The 18,822-nt window shown below is 36.4% G+C and overlaps 2 long non-coding RNA genes across 2 annotated transcripts; both read left to right on the plus strand.

Moving 5' to 3' along the window:
* The first annotated feature begins 7,307 nt into the window (after positions 1-7,307).
* On the plus strand, positions 7,308-9,439 carry LOC115928890. The gene is made up of 4 exons (XR_004066273.1): positions 7,308-7,381; positions 7,939-8,106; positions 8,552-8,617; positions 9,254-9,439. It is a non-coding gene; the product is annotated as an uncharacterized LOC115928890 (long non-coding RNA).
* Positions 9,440-14,278: 4,839 nt separating this feature from the next.
* On the plus strand, positions 14,279-16,709 carry LOC105443148. Its single transcript, XR_972647.2, has 4 exons — positions 14,279-14,329; positions 15,259-15,421; positions 15,866-15,931; positions 16,524-16,709. It is a non-coding gene; the product is annotated as an uncharacterized LOC105443148 (long non-coding RNA).
* The last annotated feature ends 2,113 nt before the right edge of the window (positions 16,710-18,822 follow it).

Raw genomic sequence — 18,822 nt, forward strand, 5'->3', positions numbered from 1 at the left:
CTGTAACAAACAGACTATACGTTGACTAGTGAGACGGTTCGATTGATTGATTGATTGACTGACTTATTGATTGATCCACTAATCTACTCTAAACAAGGAAACTAACAAGTTCTGCTACTAGCCTCTTTTACCAATTTGCCGTGTAGGAAATACAATCAGATATACAATCACATACATGCAAATATTGACTGCCTTGAGGGGAACGGTTTAAATTATTGCCCAAGGTGATCTCGAAACCGTACTGTGACCCAAAACGTAGTCGATGGTCATAGTGTAGCTTCGAGATCACCGCAGAGCTATAGTTTTACCTGAGATCCGAAAAATATGTGTTTTATTTAATTGAATTGAATTTGAAAGGTATTTATTACGAAATCAGATTGCAGCTTTATAGTTGAATTGCAAGAAATGCATGCATGATAATAAAAAAAAAGAATATTTGACAATTTGATATACACTTTGATTTACATTTATAGTTACATAAACGGCCATGAAATAACAAACTAAACAAAGAGATGCACAAATCTGAAGCAAGAGAAAGAGAGGGTTATTGGAAACATGCCCCTGCGACAATGGCTCCATGTCAATTTACTTACCGAACTCTTAACTTTAACTACATACCAAACATCATACCCAACTCTAACCAATATACCCAAATCAACTGCAAGCACTATCTTCACAAGCAATTTGCTTTGAGTATAGAAGCAGGTCCATAACATTTGTATTATTTTTACGTTTATCATGAAAATAATTCTCACAGAATGAAAAGTCAATGAATACATACTGTATATTTGCCACATGTGGCTCCATCAAGATTTTTTAAATTATTAATCAGCGGCTTGTCTTTGATGAAAAAGGAAGCAATTTGTAATGGGGCGTAACAATTTTCCAACACTGACGATTCGAATTCTTTACATTGTTGACAAAAAATTAAAATAAGTAAAATAGGTAAAATTAATTATTACTGCCGCCATCGAAGAAAGTTTACATTCTAGAATAATACGAGTTTATTTAAATTTTTGTTGGTGTTTCGCTCCTATGAATTTATATTCATAATTGTTATTGAATATTAATATTACTAACAGGTCCTCAATGAAAAGCATTACTATTTGTAAAAGAACATGGTTTCCTGTATAAATCTGGAATAAATTATTAAATTGATAGATAAATCTTGCGATTCATAATAATGATGAAAATAATAATACTACTACTAATAATAACAAAATGATATGCGTAATGATAGAATTATAGTAATAATAGTAAAAAATAACAATAATTATAATAACTTTAATAACGATTATGGTAAAAATGATATTTTTTACTAATAAAAAATAATAACAAAGATATTAATAACAACTATTTGATCTCATTCATCACGGTTATGCATATCATTTAGTTTACTCATCCTTATAACACTGAATTTGCATGATTGCATTAGTAAGTATTCATATAAACTAAGAAAAACAAAACACAGAGAGTTACAGTTTAGTGTAAAAAACAAGAAACATAGTATCCGAAGTGTGACCGTTGATATAAACTCTTTGGAAATCAACTAATAAGCTTATATGCTTGAGCTTTCAATCTTCCTCCATTCAATCACACTTCAACCATCTTCTGTTTTTCGTTTCATGAAAAGAATGCGTGGTGTCTCTCTGCATGAGAAGCTAAGCGAAAATAGATGAAGAGACACGACTCTGTGTATGATATCCCTTTTCTCTTGTCACTTACGGAAGGTGGGCTTCAAGCAAGATGGCCTCTGGCTGAGAACGCCTTATGTCGAAGTAAATGTTAACACAAAAGGCGAAAGATGCCGATGACCCTGGCTTATGCTTTAACAAATATAATAAGAAGTTTAAGTTCAAGCTCGTTTTTCCAACACTTTCATAAGAAAACAAGGATTTACTGACGAACAAATGGATTGGATATCCGTAATTTATTTTGAAATAACAAGATATGTTTTCAGGGCTTGTTACAAAAAATTATCAGTGTGTTTGACTGGTAAACGAGTAATTAAAGTATTTACTAAATTTAAAACTTAACCTTTCATGTTGTCATTTATAATTTTGTGTTGAAATTCTCGGAGATCAGAAAATGTGGGGCATGTCCAGAACTTGTACGAAACTGGTTTGGGTTCAATTAATCGATATCTGGCGGCCCAAGCATTTTAACCCTTTAACCTAAATATAGACTTATATTAGTCACAATTCTGACCGAAGCTTTCGATGACGCCATCTGTGGCATATGTATCGCGCATTGACCTCACTTTACCGCTACCCCTGCTGTTAGGCATATTTAAATGAAGACTGTTGACCTAATTAGTTTTGCTCAATTAATAGGGTGTGACATTTCGTTTAAAAAATATGTTATTCAACACTAAATTATGACGGTGCTGAAGAGACTGAAATCCTATAAATACAGAGTGTCTTGTGGACAACGTCATTCAGTTGCAGATCACAGAGATATTCAAGATATTCCTGCTCTTCTCAAGGTAAGTTAATGTTTATTTCTTTTGCATTCATAAACGATTTTTTTTTGTAAGCGGGTGAGTTCGCAAAGCCCATTTGGTGTCGAAACAGTAAAATACTTTACAGTACGGTATTTACCTTTGACCTAACATTTCGTAATAACCGGTTCTTATACAGCGCTTTACCAGTTACACGTAACCAAGCGAAGCTTTTGCGTTATTATAACCCCGGTCACCAAACTCTGTTACGATGCTGCGATTTACAGTGCACATTCTTCAATCCCTTTGGAACATTCCGGCCAGTTGCCCGTATGACGGACGCGCACACGCTAATCTGATCATGGGCTATATGATTTCCTTTGATTTTTTTTTATGACGAACAAACCTTGCACATGAATTGCTACCGAGAACCTCAATTGAATTTCTTGTATAGATATATTATTTACGCAACTTTCGAAACCAAATATTTTATAATTATGGAATTCCAAACATTTATCTCTTTTTTACTACACAGATTATTTAAAAACCAACTCACCAATCAACATGGGCAAGGCTCTGTTCTTCGTTCTGGCTTGTGCCCTCATCGTCGCCGTCATCGCTGATTACGAGCTCAACGACGACACCCTTGAATTCTTTGAGACCGAGAAGAGGGGTATGGGACGTAATCTCAGGAAGTACAAGAGTAAGTATATTTAGCCATTAAAATTTGAATTTGTGCCCTCCCACCCTCTTAAATTTACAACAAAAATAAAACACTTGAAAAAAGGATTTCTTATCATACAGAATAAACTAACAAATCGAATCCTAGCGTATATATTGTTAATAAGTAGCATGAGGAAAACAGGAACGTATGAGCCCCAATGGAATAAAAACAGTAATGAAATGATTTCCCCCTTTGGGAATATATTTCTGTAAACAGATCAGTGTTAGTATATAGTTTAAAGAATCTGTCGACTGGCATGATATCGTGAATACAATTTAAGAGGCGTCAGAACATCTCCCCTCAAATCATTATCATGACTGTGTTGCATGAATGAATACTACAAGTTCTCTTGTATTGGCAACCTTTAAAAAATATATCATGTCCTCTCTGTTCCCTTTCAGCCTGCATGCAATTCGGCATGGAATGCTGGTGCAACAGGCGTGGTGGCGCAGTCGTCTTCTGTAGCGGTAAGTTTGAATCCTAATAAACCCTTTCTCACATAAACTGCAGCGGTAGTTCTTTTTAAGTGATGACATAAAGTGTAATAAGACTCACATTTCCTCACAGGCCTGATGAGCTCAATTGCCATTTACTCACAATTAAAAATCGCGGCATGATTTCTTTGGTTTTATTTTTCTTCTTTTTCGGCGTTTTACCGCGTAATATCTGAAAAAGCCTCAACTTCTTGGTGTGACGTCCAAACATTTGCTTGTTTCGTTCACTCTCAAGTTCAACAAGCTTCTTATTGTTTTGGAACAGAAAGGTTCATGTCCTACTATTACACTATACTACAACAATTACTACTATTACTACTAATAATTATTACAATAATAACAATAATAATGATGATAGCCAGAGTAACACCGCGCACTTATTCATATCAAGGGATGCTTGAGGTGCCTTCTGTCTCTCGGATAGCATGTTAAATTGAGGTCCCGTATGTAGGGGAGTCATTTCCAATGAACGTTGAAAGACCAGATGGTCACAGTTATCTTTCCCCAAAAATAATAAATACCAGTGATAACAGCACAACATATTAACTTTACCCTGACGTCCGCACCCCGGTGACTTAAGCTCACGCACGCCAGCCATTCTCCACTCCTGACAACGGATAGTCAACCTGTTCGAAACGTCGAGCCACTCATCCTCTCCAAGCGCTATATTTCTCCTTAGAACTATATGCTAAGAAAGATAACAAACCGTCCTTTTCAGGACTACCACACCCCCAAGAAAGATTACTGAGTCAGAGTCCTTTTCAGGACTCCTCAACCTCTCTCTCTCTCTCTCTCTCACACACATGGTGCACCCGCAAACCTACTGTATATATTAACTTTATATGACATTATAAGCTCATCTGCCCTATACAAGGAGGTCTTGTGAGTTCTAACCGGGTATCTATTTACTACACCTGGGTAGAGAGACATTGTGACCATGATATGTATCACGGACTAGAAGGCATATACATCCGTCATGTTCTCCCTTTATTCTTTTTTGCAGGTGCCGGAAATGGAGATAGCATGTAAACTGTCTGATTGCATCAGTTGACCAATCCCTGACCAGAATGGAATGACGTACGGAACAGGCTTGACCAATCATATTCTCTATTTTTCTTTGATTTTCTTATTTTCAATCTTATGGATTCCAGCACTCAGTGATACTGTAATAAAGATATTCAAAACAAATTTTTGTGTCTGGTTTCTGACTTCTTGCATGATGGCGCTTTTAATGTGTGTGTGTGCGGATGTGTGTGTGTGCGTTGTTCTTGGGTGTGTGTGTGTGGCATAGGGTGAGCTATTAAGCCAATAATGGATGATCCATTAGGAGAAATATCGGAAACCTGTAGTAAAAATGACTAGACATGGAATAGTGAGAAACTTTGATTGATTGATTGATTGATTGATTGATTGATCCATTCATTTACTTTAAAATCGGCCAGAAAGAAAATCATCTGCTAGGCTTTTATCACACAAATTTGCCGTTTAATAAATACAATCAGATATACAATCTCATAATATAAAAATATTGACTTCTTTGAAGGTCACAATTAAAGTTATTGTCAAAGGTGATTTCGAAACGGTACTGTATGACAAAGTCGTGGGTCATAGCATAGTTTCGAGATAACTGCGGAGCAATATTTTAAACTGTTACCCACCACACTTCTTAAAGTACCGCAAAGGTGCCCCTTTTTAGGCGGAAAAATTGCCCTACTTAAATTCAGGAAGGTGCCCCTATTTACTCCTAACACAGGTGCTCGTTTCACATTTGTAAAAGTGTCCTAATACCACCTCTGATAAGTGCTCCCTTCACCTATGATAATTGGCCCTGTCTAAATCTAAGAGTGCATTTTTTCTTTGTAAAGAGTGCCCCTTTTCACATATCCGATAATTGCTCCTATTCAAATCTTAGAGGTGCTCCTTTCCTTCGACAAGTGTCCAATTTTCTTCGTAATAAGTGTCCCTTTTCCACTTCAAAATGAATTATACTACGATATCTCCATTTGATTTGACAGAGCAACATCGATCTGGCGCTGCTCAGTGGCTGCCGGGCTCACGATCAATTGGGCAAACAGAATTTCCATTTTCGGTTTAATAAAATTTGGAGTGGACTTTAAAATCACTATTATTATTGTATTGTGTCAAATATCTTCTTCATCAGAATCAATCTATTTTCTTGTGTTCGCTCATGTTACAAGCACCAATCATTTTAATGGTTATGTCATTTGTTTGTAAATTCATTAAGGGTGGTAATCGTTTAATAACAATAATCTCCTTCAGTTCCATTTTTTTCAGTTTGAATCTTAGCACCGTGAACCAACATGTTGTATATAATCATAAATGTTCAGTAAAGCATACTGTATCGCAGCTGATGTCAAGAATAAAGTATCCGATCTTTGAATTTTCATAATTATAAACTCTATGGAAATCAAGTAATAGCTATATGCATATGTGCTTAGGCTCACAAACTTTCCTCTAATCAATTACATTTTTTAATATTTTTTTAATTTATTTATTTCCACATACGGGTGGAACACCATACTCTGCTATTCGTTTTATGAATAGAATGCACGTTGTCTCTCTGCATGAGAAGCTAAGCGACAAGAGACGGGGAGACTCTACTTTGTTTTTGTAATCCTCTCTCTTGTCACACACGGAAGAAGGGCTTTAAGCAACATGGCCTGTAACTGAGAACGCCATATGTCGAAGTAAATTTTAACACAGAAGGCGAAAGATGACGATTGCCCTGGCTTATGCCAGAAAAAGATATGACAAGTATTTTAAGTTCATGTTCGAGCTCATTCACTCAACACCTTTATAAGAAAATAAAAATCTTATACCGAAAAACATATGGATTTTACATTGGTAATTTCTTTTTAATATAACAATATTTGATTTGATTTGATTTATTTATTTCTGTTTGATTTTCTTTTTCTTTTGCATTTTTACAAATATATAACAAACAAATATTGCAAATTTACACATGACAAAAGAATATATGTAGAATAAAGTAAGGCTGGGTGTAACTAATCGAGAACATCAAACAGGAGGGTTGACAAAATAAGCAAAGCTTGATAGTATGACTACCCTCAAAGGATACATAATAATACAAATATGGAGGAACAAAATATTGGTAAAAGGAGGAAAAGACAGAAAAAAGAAGAGAAAAGAAAGAGAAATATAAAATTGTTGTCAAGGCTACACAAACAAAAATCAATGTGTTTGACTGGTGTACGAGTAATCAAATTTGTTATTAAATCTAAAATCTAAAACAATTACTTACTGAAATCCTCAGAGATCAGAAGGTGTCGGGTGTGCCCGACCTTGTTGCAAACTGGTCTGGATTAAATTATTCAGTGTCTGGCTATCCAAGCATTCTATCCCTTTAAAAACATAATATAGTCGTTTATGAGTCACATCTTTGACAGAAGCTTTCGATGACGACACATGTGGCATATTCATGTATATCGCACATTGAACCTCACTTCGCGCTACTCATTTTATTATGAATGTTTAAATGAAGGAACACAGACTGCAGAACTAATTAGTTTACCTGATTTAACAGGATGTGACATTTGGTTTTTAAAACAACATATGTTATTAAACACAATCTCATTACGGTATTCTCGGTGGCTTGATCACTATAAATACAGAACGTCTCCTAGAGATCGTCATTCAGCTGCAGATCACAGAGATATTCAAAATAGACCTACTTTTCTAAAGGTAAGTCCAATTTTCTTTCTTTTTGCGTTCACAAACGATCTTTTATGCCGGAGATTTGACAATGCTCCTTTGGTGCCTAAAATGTAAAGCTATTTGACACGGTATTTACTTTTGACTTGTCATCAGCTATTTATTGCAGATTTTCCTGATATTTCTCAGAATTTCGTTTCTTGCAAATTATCTCCCTTTTCGAATTTCAGCGTATATAATATTTCAACGATATAAGTATGGATACATTATGTTTTCACACTGGGGAAACTACCTTCTAAATGAAACATTAACAGGTATCTAATAATACTAAGGTTGATAGTAGAGTAGAAGGAGTTTGTCTTCAGATTAGGGAAAATAGAAAAGGATAAAAACACATGAAACAGAGATGAAACCGATTAGTGTTGGTCGATTGATATATTTTTAAATAAAGAACAAGCTTTCATAGGAAATACCACCAATAATCTCAGTTGAATTTCTTTTATACTTGTCTGTTCTTTAAGCAACTACCGTAACCGAATGCTACATAATAATGGAATTTATAATTTCATGTCTTATTTACACAACAGATTATCTAAAAACCAACTCACCAATCAAAATGGGCAAGGCTCTGTTCTTCGTTCTGGCTTGTGCCCTCATCGTCGCCGTCATCGCTGATTACGAGATCAACGACGACACCCTTGAATTCTTTGAGACCGAGAAGAGGGGTATGGGACGTAATCTCAGGAAGTACAAGAGTGAGTATATTGAACCATTAAACTTTAAATTTGTGACCTCCCACCCTACAAATCTACAAAAAATACAAGATAGTTGATGAAAGTAAAGGATTTCTTTTCATAAACAATAAACCGTTTGTCCAAACACCAAATCGAATCTTAGCATATTAATTTGTAATGAATAACATAACGAAAACAGGAAAATATAAGCCCCAATAAAAGTTAAATAATAATAGTAATAAAATAATTTCTCCCTTCGAGGATTTCTGTTAATATATGGTTTAAAGGATCTTTCGATTGGCATGATTTCGTGAATACAATTAAGAGGCGTTAGAACCTAGAAATTAAAGCTTCTAACATCTCCCCTCAAATCGCTGTCATGATTGTATTCCAAGAATGAATATTCCAAGTTCTCTTGTATTGGCAACCTTTAACAAACATATCGTGTCCTCTCTGTTCCCCTCAGCCTGCCAACAATTCGGCATGGAATGCTGGTGCAACAGGCGTAGTGGTTCAGTCGTCTTCTGTAGCGGTAAGTTTGAAGCCTTATAAACCCTTTTCTCACATAAACTGCAGCGATTTTTCTTTTGTAGTGATGACATGAAGCGTAATAAGACTCGCATTTCCACATATAGGGCTAAAGCGCACAGTTGCCATTAGGTTACAATTAAAGCTTTGCGGCATGTTTTATTTCTACTATACTACTACTAATGATAATAATAATAGTAACAGTTACGTCGAGCAATAATTGATATCGAGGGATGCTTGAGGTACCTTCTGTCCCTCGGATAGCATGTTGAATTGAGGTCCCGTGTGTAGGGATGTCATTTCCTATGTGAGCATTAGGAATCCACTGCACTATTCGAATAAGAATAGGAAGAAACTCCGATGCAGCGGTACACCTGAACATGATAACTAGTAAGATCGGGAGGAGAGACCCGACGGTCACAGCTTTCACCAAAAAAGAAATAATGATAACTGATGACAGTAATAACAATACGAAATATTACCATTATCTGACATTAGCCCATCTGAGGCGCTCTTCTGAGTTCTTACCAGATAACAATTTACTACACTTGGGTGGAGAGAGGCAATGTGATCATATGATATATCACGGACTCAGAAGGCATCTAAATCCATCATGTTCTTCCTGTATTCTATTTTTCAGGTGCCGGAAATGGAGATAACATGTAAAATCTTTGCTAGCACCAGTTGACCAATCCCGACTTCAGAATGAAATGACGTACGGAACAGTCTTGACCAATCAAATTCGCTCTTTTTCTATAATTTTCCTACTTTCAATCTTATGGATTCCAATATTCAGTGATACTGTAATAAAGATATTTTAAACAAATGTTTCTTTGGTATCTGATGTCTTTCATGACGGTTATTTTTTAATGTTTGTGTGTGTGTTGTTGTTGTTGTTGTTGGTAAATGTTTTATGCGTTCATTCAGTATTGAATATATACGCCATAAATATCTTCAATTTTATAAGAAAATCAGTTATAGTCTTCGTAAGAAAACTGAGAATAAAGATTTGTAATGAAATAATTAATTAATAAGTAACGCAATTTATTAGGAGTCTCTGGATGGTTTGCAACTTCGTGTTTGTGTGTGTGCGTGTGTGTGTGTGTGTGTGTGTGTTTGCGTTCTGTGTGTGCGCGTGTGTGCGTGTGTGTGTGTGTGTGTGTGTGTTTGCGTGTGTGGCATCGAATGACCTATCAAGCCAATAATGGATGATCCTTGAGTTCATGAGGAATATTGGAGACATGTGAGTGAAAGAGTAAGCAAAGAGTGAATACTGTAGTAAAAAATAAAAGACATGGAATAGTGAGAAAATTTGATTGATTGATTGATTGATTGATTGATTGATTGATCCATTCATATACTTTAAACTAGGCCAGAAACAAAATCCGCAGCTGGTCTTTTTTATACATATTTGCCGGGTAACAAATACAATCTCATAATATACAAATATTGACTTCTTTAATAATAATGATAATAATAATAATAATAATAATAATAATAATATTTAAATTTTATATAGCGCTTATTACAAATGTCTCTAAGCGCTTTGCAAATATACTTTTGAGAGTCACGGTTAAAATTAATGCCAAAGGTGATCTCAAAACCTTTTGTATACATATTTGCCGGGTAACAAATTAAATCTCATAATATACAAATATTGATTTATTTAATAATAAAAATAACAATAATAATAATTTTTTTTTTTTTATATAGCGCTTATTACAAATCTCTCTAAGCGCTTTACAAATATACTTTTGAGAGTCACGGTTAAAATTAATGCCAAAGGTGATCTCAAAACCGTACTTTGTCCGAAGACGAAGTCGATGGTCATAGCATAGTTTCGAGATCACTGCAGAGTAATATTTTTAACTGTCACCCAACACACTTCTTAAATTACCCCAAAAGTGCTCCTTTTTACGTAGGTAAAGTGCCCCTATTATTTATAATATAGATGCTCGTTTCATATTTTCATAAGTTCCCCTTACCATCTCTGATAGGTGCCCCCTTTACCTATGATAATTGCCCCTATTCAAATCTGAGAGTTGCCCCTTTTACATATCCGATAATTGCCCCTATTAAAATCTGAGAGGTGCCCCTTTTCCTTCGACAAGTGCCCAATTTCGATCGTAATAAATACCCATTTTCCATTACTATAAGTGCCCCTATTCATCTAGAATGAGTTCCCCTATTCAGGTACAAGAAGTGCTCCTTACCACCTCTGATGTGCACACTTTACCATAGCTCATAATTGCCCCTTTTCAAATCTGAGACGGGTCCCTTTAATTTTTACTACTGTCCCTTTTCCTTTGTAGTAAATTGCCCTTACTCCTTTATATAAGTGCTGCTTTTCATTTCTAGTGAGTGCCCTTATTAAAATCTGAAAGGCTCCCCTTTTCCTTTTTTAATTGGAGTGCTTTTCCCTTCTCATAAATGTCCCTTTTAGCTCTGTCAAATGCCTCTAAAATATGATAGGTGCCCCTTTTCCTCATAAGTTTCCCTTTCCAGGTAAGAAAAGTATCCCTTTTAACCTTTGATAATTACTCTTTTTACCTTGGCATGTGTTCCTTTTACATCCTAATAAGCGCCTGTCTCCCTCGTGATAAGTGCCTCCTCCTCCATTCTCCATTATAATATCATTATTAGTCGCTTTTAGTTAGGGGCATATATTATATGCCCCTAACTAAAAGCGACTAATAGCAACTTTTTCTCCAATTTGTTACGAAACTGGTCAACCTATTAAAGATATGGCTAATATATTGTTTTAAAGGACCAAGGGGCTAAGCCCTTTCTGCTGATTAGCCTGTGATTCAAATAATTATACTCGGCCACTGAGCTCCCGTGCGAATTTCCCTAAGCCAATCGCTTGCTCCCTCGCTTGCACAGTTACGTAGATAAACTTTGGCAGTAAGGGGGTGGCAGTTCCATTGATTATTCTGGGCGCAATAATCCATATATATGCCCAGTGGCGGATCTAGGGGGGGGGGGGCATGTGCTCCCGGCCCCATCCCCCCTCCCCCCCCCAAAAAAAAAATAAAAAATAAAAAAAATGAGATGAGAGCTCATCTTGACAACATTCTTCACATCAATCCTCTGGCCACGTTAGAGCAAATGAAGAGAGACATTGAGGCGGCATTGCCCCCAAAAGCCAGCAGTTTCCATTTCGACCATTTCTATTACCCCCAAATTGGCTGAAGAGGTGTCATAGGGGGGATTCACAAGCAATTCTTGATCGTCGGTTGGAGTATGCTCAGTGGTTTGTGGCAGAAGGCAACCGGATATAACATGTGGACTAGTCGATCCTTGGGCAGGGCAGTACAGCACGGTCACCGGTTCAAAGAATTGTGCATGGGCTACGTGGTAAGAGGTGCAACGTAACGTTTGTTGTGTCAAGAGAGGTAGGCCTGGTGCACCACAATGTGTCATGCAAGATGACTACTAGAGAGTCAGCTTCGAGGACTTCCTGGCAGAAACGGCACGCCAGTGTTCTACTATATTTCCTCAAGGGGAACCAGTCGTTTTGATCTACGACATCGCCAGACCAATGCTGAGGGCTCAACTTCCGCCTGGCGTTGACCCACTCATCCAGGTTAAGCACCTGCCTCCCTTCTCTTCGTTCCTCAACTTCACCGAGAACGCCCATTCTGCATTTAAATCAAGAGTTAAGAGGCATTTGGCACGTCCTGATATGCAACATGCAATAGGCGATCGAGAAGCTGCTGAATAGGCAGGACAGACGATTGAGAGGTGGCGAGTAGACATCGTTTTCCGTATAGCCAGGATAAACGTTGACGCCCTCACGAAGGAAGAATACATGTGATGGTATAGCAGGATGCAGACCTACATCCTCTGATGCCTTGCCCGCCAGCAGATCAAGGTATAAAGACTTGGCTAAATAATGAATCATGCTTGAATTGTGTGACACTGGTCCCTACCCCAGGCACAATATTGTACCCTTCCTCCATAATAAAATTATGATAAAGTTATTAAAAAAATGATGATGAAACACAAGCCCAAACAACTTCCTTACACGAAAACTAACAAACCTATTGAGGCCATCAATTAGGCCGTACATGCGAGCTTTTTTAAAATTAACAATCAAACTTAAATGCTGATAGGTATCAAATAAATCTATTAAAAGTGTAAGTGTATAAATGCAAAAAAATGAAATATGATGAAATACACATGAAAAAACAATCTTAATAGAAAAGGAATGAGTTATAAAAAGTGTGTAATAAACGAGAAAATGTATATTGACCATCAATTTAAGTTCACAAAGTGCTAATTTGAATGCTGCAAATGAATGAGAATGCTAAGAGTACACCGTTGCAATGTCAGAAAATCATGTTGCGCCAAATCGAATACCCAATTAGCGAAAGCAGCACATTGTTAGTTCATTTAAATGAAACATACATAGATACGAAAACTTCATATATTTGAAAACTAGAAAAAGGAATATAAACTCGAGAAATACCTGACAGTACTTGACCGTCGAATTTGAATGCAAGACAGATTATAATGACCAACTCGCGAATTTTGCCGGGAAATCCTATAATAATAATAATAATGATAATAACAAAAATTATAATAATAATAATAACAACTATTTGATCTTATTCAGAACGGGTAAGCACATGCTTATATTAAAGATTCATGTATTTCATACATTCTCATAAAATACAATACATAGTGATTGCATAATTATGTATACACATGGACAACCAAACACAGAGAGTAACAGCTTCGTGTAAAATTTGTTTTTGAAAAGATAAAAGATCTTTAGGAGATCGTGACCATTAATTGATAATGATAAATATTATTTATAGTACCCAGAGTAGTAATAATAATGTTGTTACTGCAAGCCCTTCCATTATTGTTACCACAGCGATTCCCAGGCTGAGTGGAGATTGGCAAATTTTGATATAAATCATAACAATCCATCTATGTGGAGTATTGTCGTACTAAAAGATATTAGTGCGGGGCTGAGATTCAAACCCTCAACACTTGGATTGATAAAAAGGTGAATGAACTATACCAAGACACCTCCATTCAAGTTGTATTGTTTCAAATGTCTTCTTCATCAGTAAGAATCTCTTTTCTTGTGTTCACTTCTGGCACAAGCACCGATCATTTTATTGGTTATGTCATTTGTTTCTGAAGTCATCAATAGTGGTATTTGTTTAATCATGGTCTCCTTCAGTTTTATTATCAGTTTGAATCTCAACACCTTTAATCAAAATGTTGTGTATAATCATTTATGTCCAGGAAGGCATACTGCCACGCAGCTGGTGTCCAGAACAGAGTATCCAAACTTTGACTTTTGATCTAAACTCTATGGAAATCAACTAATTGCTATATGCTTGAGCTACATACTTTCCTCCAATTAATTACATTTTAACCATCTTCTGTTTTTATGAATAATCAAGACAATGCATGATGTCTTTCTGCATGAGATGCTAGGCGAAAAAAAGATGGACAGACTTTACTTTGTGTTTGTAAACCTCCCCCACAGAAAAAACACAGACTGCAGAACTAATTAGTTTAGCTGAATTAATAGGATGTGACATTTGGTTGGTTTTATACACAACGTATGTTAATTATCACAATTTCATTACCGCGCTCTTAGTGGCTTGATTGCTATAAATACAGAACGTCTTGTGAAGATCGTCATTCAGCTGCGGTTCACAGAGATATTCAAAATATACCAACTCTTCTCAAGGTAAGTCCATTTTCTTTCCTTTTGCATTCATAAACGATCTTCTAAGCATGTTATTTGGATATACTGCTTTGGTGCCTAAAATGTAAAACTATTTGACATGGTATTTCCATCTGACTTTTCATTAGCTCTTTAAAGCAGGCTTTCCTGATTTTTTTTCTTCAGAATTACGTTTCTTGAAAAGTACCGCGCTTTTCGAATTTCAGCGTAGTAAATATAAGTATACATACATTATGTTTTCACATGGTAGCAACTACCTTCTAAATGACGCGTTAACAGGTATCTAATGATAATATTGTTGATAGCAGTTACAGTAATAATGACTGTTTCTTAACAAGCGCTTAACCAGTTACAGCGTCACCAACCGATGCGCTTATAATGTATTATTACCCCAGTCACTGGATTCTGTAACGATCATGCCTTTACAGTGAACAATCTTCACTCCCTTGTAAGCATTCCAGTCAGTCGTCTCTTTGACGATCGCGCACATGTTTATCCAATCGAATTGCCGTTCGATTCATACCAGGTACCCATTTAACACATGGATCATTGGAAAAGAGCAATGTAGATGAAATCGCTTGCATGAGTCTCGAACCTGCAAACTTTGCAATCTCGGTCAAGTGATTCGATCACTGGACTACGACAACTCTACGGTATCTATGAATGATGTAGAGGTCTTTTTTCTCTTTTCTTAGCAAAGCATCTTTCCTAAACATATTTAGCTACTAGAATTTTGTCTTAAGATTTGGGAATATAGGAAGAATAAAATAGATCAATTAGTTTTTTTTTAAATCAGGAACAATTTTCCATAGGAAATTCTACCAAGAACCTCAGTTGAATTTCTTTTATAGGTATGTTCTGTACGAAACTATCGAAACCGAATACTATATAATGATGTAATTTCATAATCTCATCTCTTTTTTACACGATAGATTGTCTGAAAACCAATAATCAAAATGGCCAAGGCTCTGTTCATCGTCCTCGCTTGTGCTCTCTTCGTCGCCGTCCTCGCTGATTACGAGCTCACCGACGACACCCTTGAATTCTTTGAGACCGAGAAGAGGGGTCTGGGAAGGAAAATGAAGAAGTACAAGAGTGAGTTCATCAAACCTTTAAACTTTGATTTTGTGCCCTCCCACCCTCTTGAATCTACTATTTAAAAAAATACTTCAAAAAGAACCCTTTGTGCAACCACCGAATCAAATCCTAGCGTATGCATTTTTAATGAATAACATGAGGAAAGCAGGAACATATAAGCCCCAATGGAATTTAAATAATAACAGTAATGAAATAATTTCTCCCTTTGAGAATCTCTTTCTGTTAAGTAAACAGTTCAATGTTAATTATATGGTTTAAAGGATCTTTTCGATTGACGTGATACCCTGAATTCAATTAAGAGGCGTCAGAACATAAAAATGAAAGCTTATAATATCTCCTCTCAAATCATTATCATGACTGTATTGCATGAATGAATACTACAAGTTCTCTTGTATTGGCAACCTTTAACAAATGTATCATTTCCTCTCTGTTCCCTTTCAGCCTGCATGCAATACGGCATGGAATGCTGGTGCAACAGGCGTAGTGGTTCAGTCGTCTTCTGTAGCGGTAAGTTTGAAGCATGATAAACCCTTTTTCACATAAACTGCAGCGGTATTTCGTTTTTGGTAATGACATAAAGCGTAATAAGACTGACATTTTCACACAGGGCTTAGGCGCATACTTGTTATTAAGTACTACTACTAATGATAATTATAGCAATAGTGATAATGGTTGCCACAGTTACATCGTGCACTTATTCATATCAAGGGATGACAGTGGTGCCCTCTGTCGCTCGGATATAATGTTAAATTGAGGTCCCGTGTAAAGGAAAGTCATTTCCTATGAGCGTTACGAACCTACTGCACTATTTGAATAAGAGTAGGAAGAAACTCCGATGCTGTGGTGCACCTACCCATGGTAATTACTTAGATCGGAAGGAGAGACCAGATGGTCAAATTATCTTTTTCACCAATAATTAATATCAATACAACATATTACTATTATCTGACACTAGCCCATCTTCCCTTTAAGCAGCGCTCTTATGTGTTCCCAACGGGTATCCGTTTACTAGACATGGGTGGCAATGTGAGCATAAGATGTATCACTGACTCGGAAGGCATCTATGTCCATCATATTCTTCCTTTATTATCTTTTGCAGGTGCCGGAAATGGAGATAACATGTAAACTCTCTGATATCACAAGTTGACCAATCCCGGATCAGAATGGAATGACGTACGAAACAGTCTTGACCAATCAAATTCTCTCTCTTTCTCCGATTTTCTTAACTGTTAATGTTATAGATTCCAACATTTAGTGAAACTGTAATAAAGCTATTTTAAACAAATTTTTCTTTGGTACCTGATGTTTTTTATGATGGTATTTGCAATGTGTGTGTGTGTGTGTGTGTGTATGTGTTTGCGTGTGGGTGTGCGTTTGTGTGCGTGTGTGTATGTGTGTGTGTGCGCGTGTACGTGCGCGTGTGCGTGTATTTGTGTTTTGGGAGGGGGTGTTTGAGAAGGGAGGAGGAAGATATAGAATTAGAGAGAGGTGGGTGCGCAAGAGAAGGAAGCCTTAGCTGATTAAATAAGAGAGGAAGTGGAATATATTATAGAAAGAATGTGAGTCCGTTAAAATTCAAAACTAAGTTCCTTAATAAATAAAAAAAAATACGTGTCTAGCAAGGAAAACATGGGCAAATTAAAAGATTATTAATAGTATGGGCACACCGAGGCTCTTACCTTGTCCAAATCAATATTTGTATTAATTGGCACTTTTTTGAGGCAGTTAATATGGACCCAACATACAGTTTATTAAGTTTACACTTTACAATTCGATTCATCTCTCTCTCTCTCTCGGGTGTTCGGTCAAAGGCAGGTCCACAAACCAGAGTCTTCTTTAAACTTCCCCCATCCCTTTATATCTTTAGCTTTCTTCTTCTTTATGTCATATGATACATTTACTATCAGGTCCGACACCATCCCAATATGTGACATTCTTGTTCCATTTTTTTTTTTTTTTTTTACTTATCCCCAGTTACATCCATATTTTCTTCTGATTTATTATTATTCATATAAAAAGCCATTTAAACCAATATTAATCCTCTTTAAAACGAGCTACTTAACAAACAAGCCATGCTGTCTAACAGTGTTTCTTGAACTGGTAAAAATATGAAGCTATCTGCATCAAAGGTGATGTAACGTTAATCATCTTTTATTTTAGAAGAATGGCTGGATAATTTAAATCGAAGCCTTTGGTAAAGCATTAATCCTCATTAAGGGGCTGCAATCTACAAGCCCACTTTTCAGCAATCCCCTCCATGACCAAGATAGATAGAAAGATAAATGATTCATTTATTAAATTAAATGATTCATTAATTTATTCATTTCCATGTATCCCAGTTACAAGTAACTGAATTGCATATAGATAAAACATTAATGAAAAAAGACAAGCATATATTTCAAGAGATATCACAGTAACAAGTAACCGAATTGCACATAAATAAATTGATGGAAAAGACAAGTATATACATTTCAAGAGATTTTTTTTGTGTGTAGAGCATGGAGGGCATACGGTACTGTAATACATTTTTCATCATGAATAAAAAGATCACCAGTCCAAGGGCAAGGCTCATTCTCCAACACAAGTGGCGTAGTAATTTAAATGTGTCAAATATTGACGGGGACTGTGGGCCTCACCATGCAGAATTTTTCAAACATGCAAAAAAAGAAAGAAAAACAAACCACTGTGATTGTGGAAATTTAGGGGGACAGTGGCCCCTCTCCCCCCCCCCCCCGAAAAAAAAGTCACCAGTACGCTGTTCTCAGACGATACCGTAAACGATATGTGGACAATAAATACCCATTACCCACATTAATTATGAAGACCTGATCTGTACTAATGTAGTATAAAATCAAGCCTGACCAGTATCCAATTTGACTTGATCAACCACTTTGATCAAGTCAGCTTGGCCTCAATTTCGAGAGCATAGCATTTTTTTAGATAGTAGAAATTACCCGGTAGATATTCTAATCTAGACTCTCTTTTTTCTTGATTCTAGTTGTAACGTTTAGGGCCGGAAAATAGACATATGACATAGATTCTAGACAAAGATTCCAGGTTCGACTCTCCCACCCGGGCGGATGGCTGAAGCCTGCGTTGTGTGTTAACGTGCCCCTTCCTTTGTTAGACGCAGGTTATGTCAAGTGGAAAACACTCCGTCCCTCAGATAGTATGTTAAATGGAGGCACGTTAAGAACCCATTGCACTATTCGTACCGTCACTAAGAGTAGGGGGAAACCCCGGTGTAAATAATAAATATAATAAGTGGAAGAATCTTCAGTATTATTTGAAGCCTGAAGGAGGCAGATTATCTCGAAGAAGAAGAAGAAGAAGAAGAAGAAGAAGAAGAGGAGGATTAGAGTTATTCTGAACATGCTGAAATAGTTATCTTCGGAATG

The sequence above is a fragment of the Strongylocentrotus purpuratus genome, unplaced genomic scaffold (assembly GCF_000002235.5).
Source record: "Strongylocentrotus purpuratus isolate Spur 01 unplaced genomic scaffold, Spur_5.0 spur5_scaffold_3, whole genome shotgun sequence".
Taxonomy (NCBI): Eukaryota; Metazoa; Echinodermata; class Echinoidea; order Camarodonta; family Strongylocentrotidae; genus Strongylocentrotus; species Strongylocentrotus purpuratus.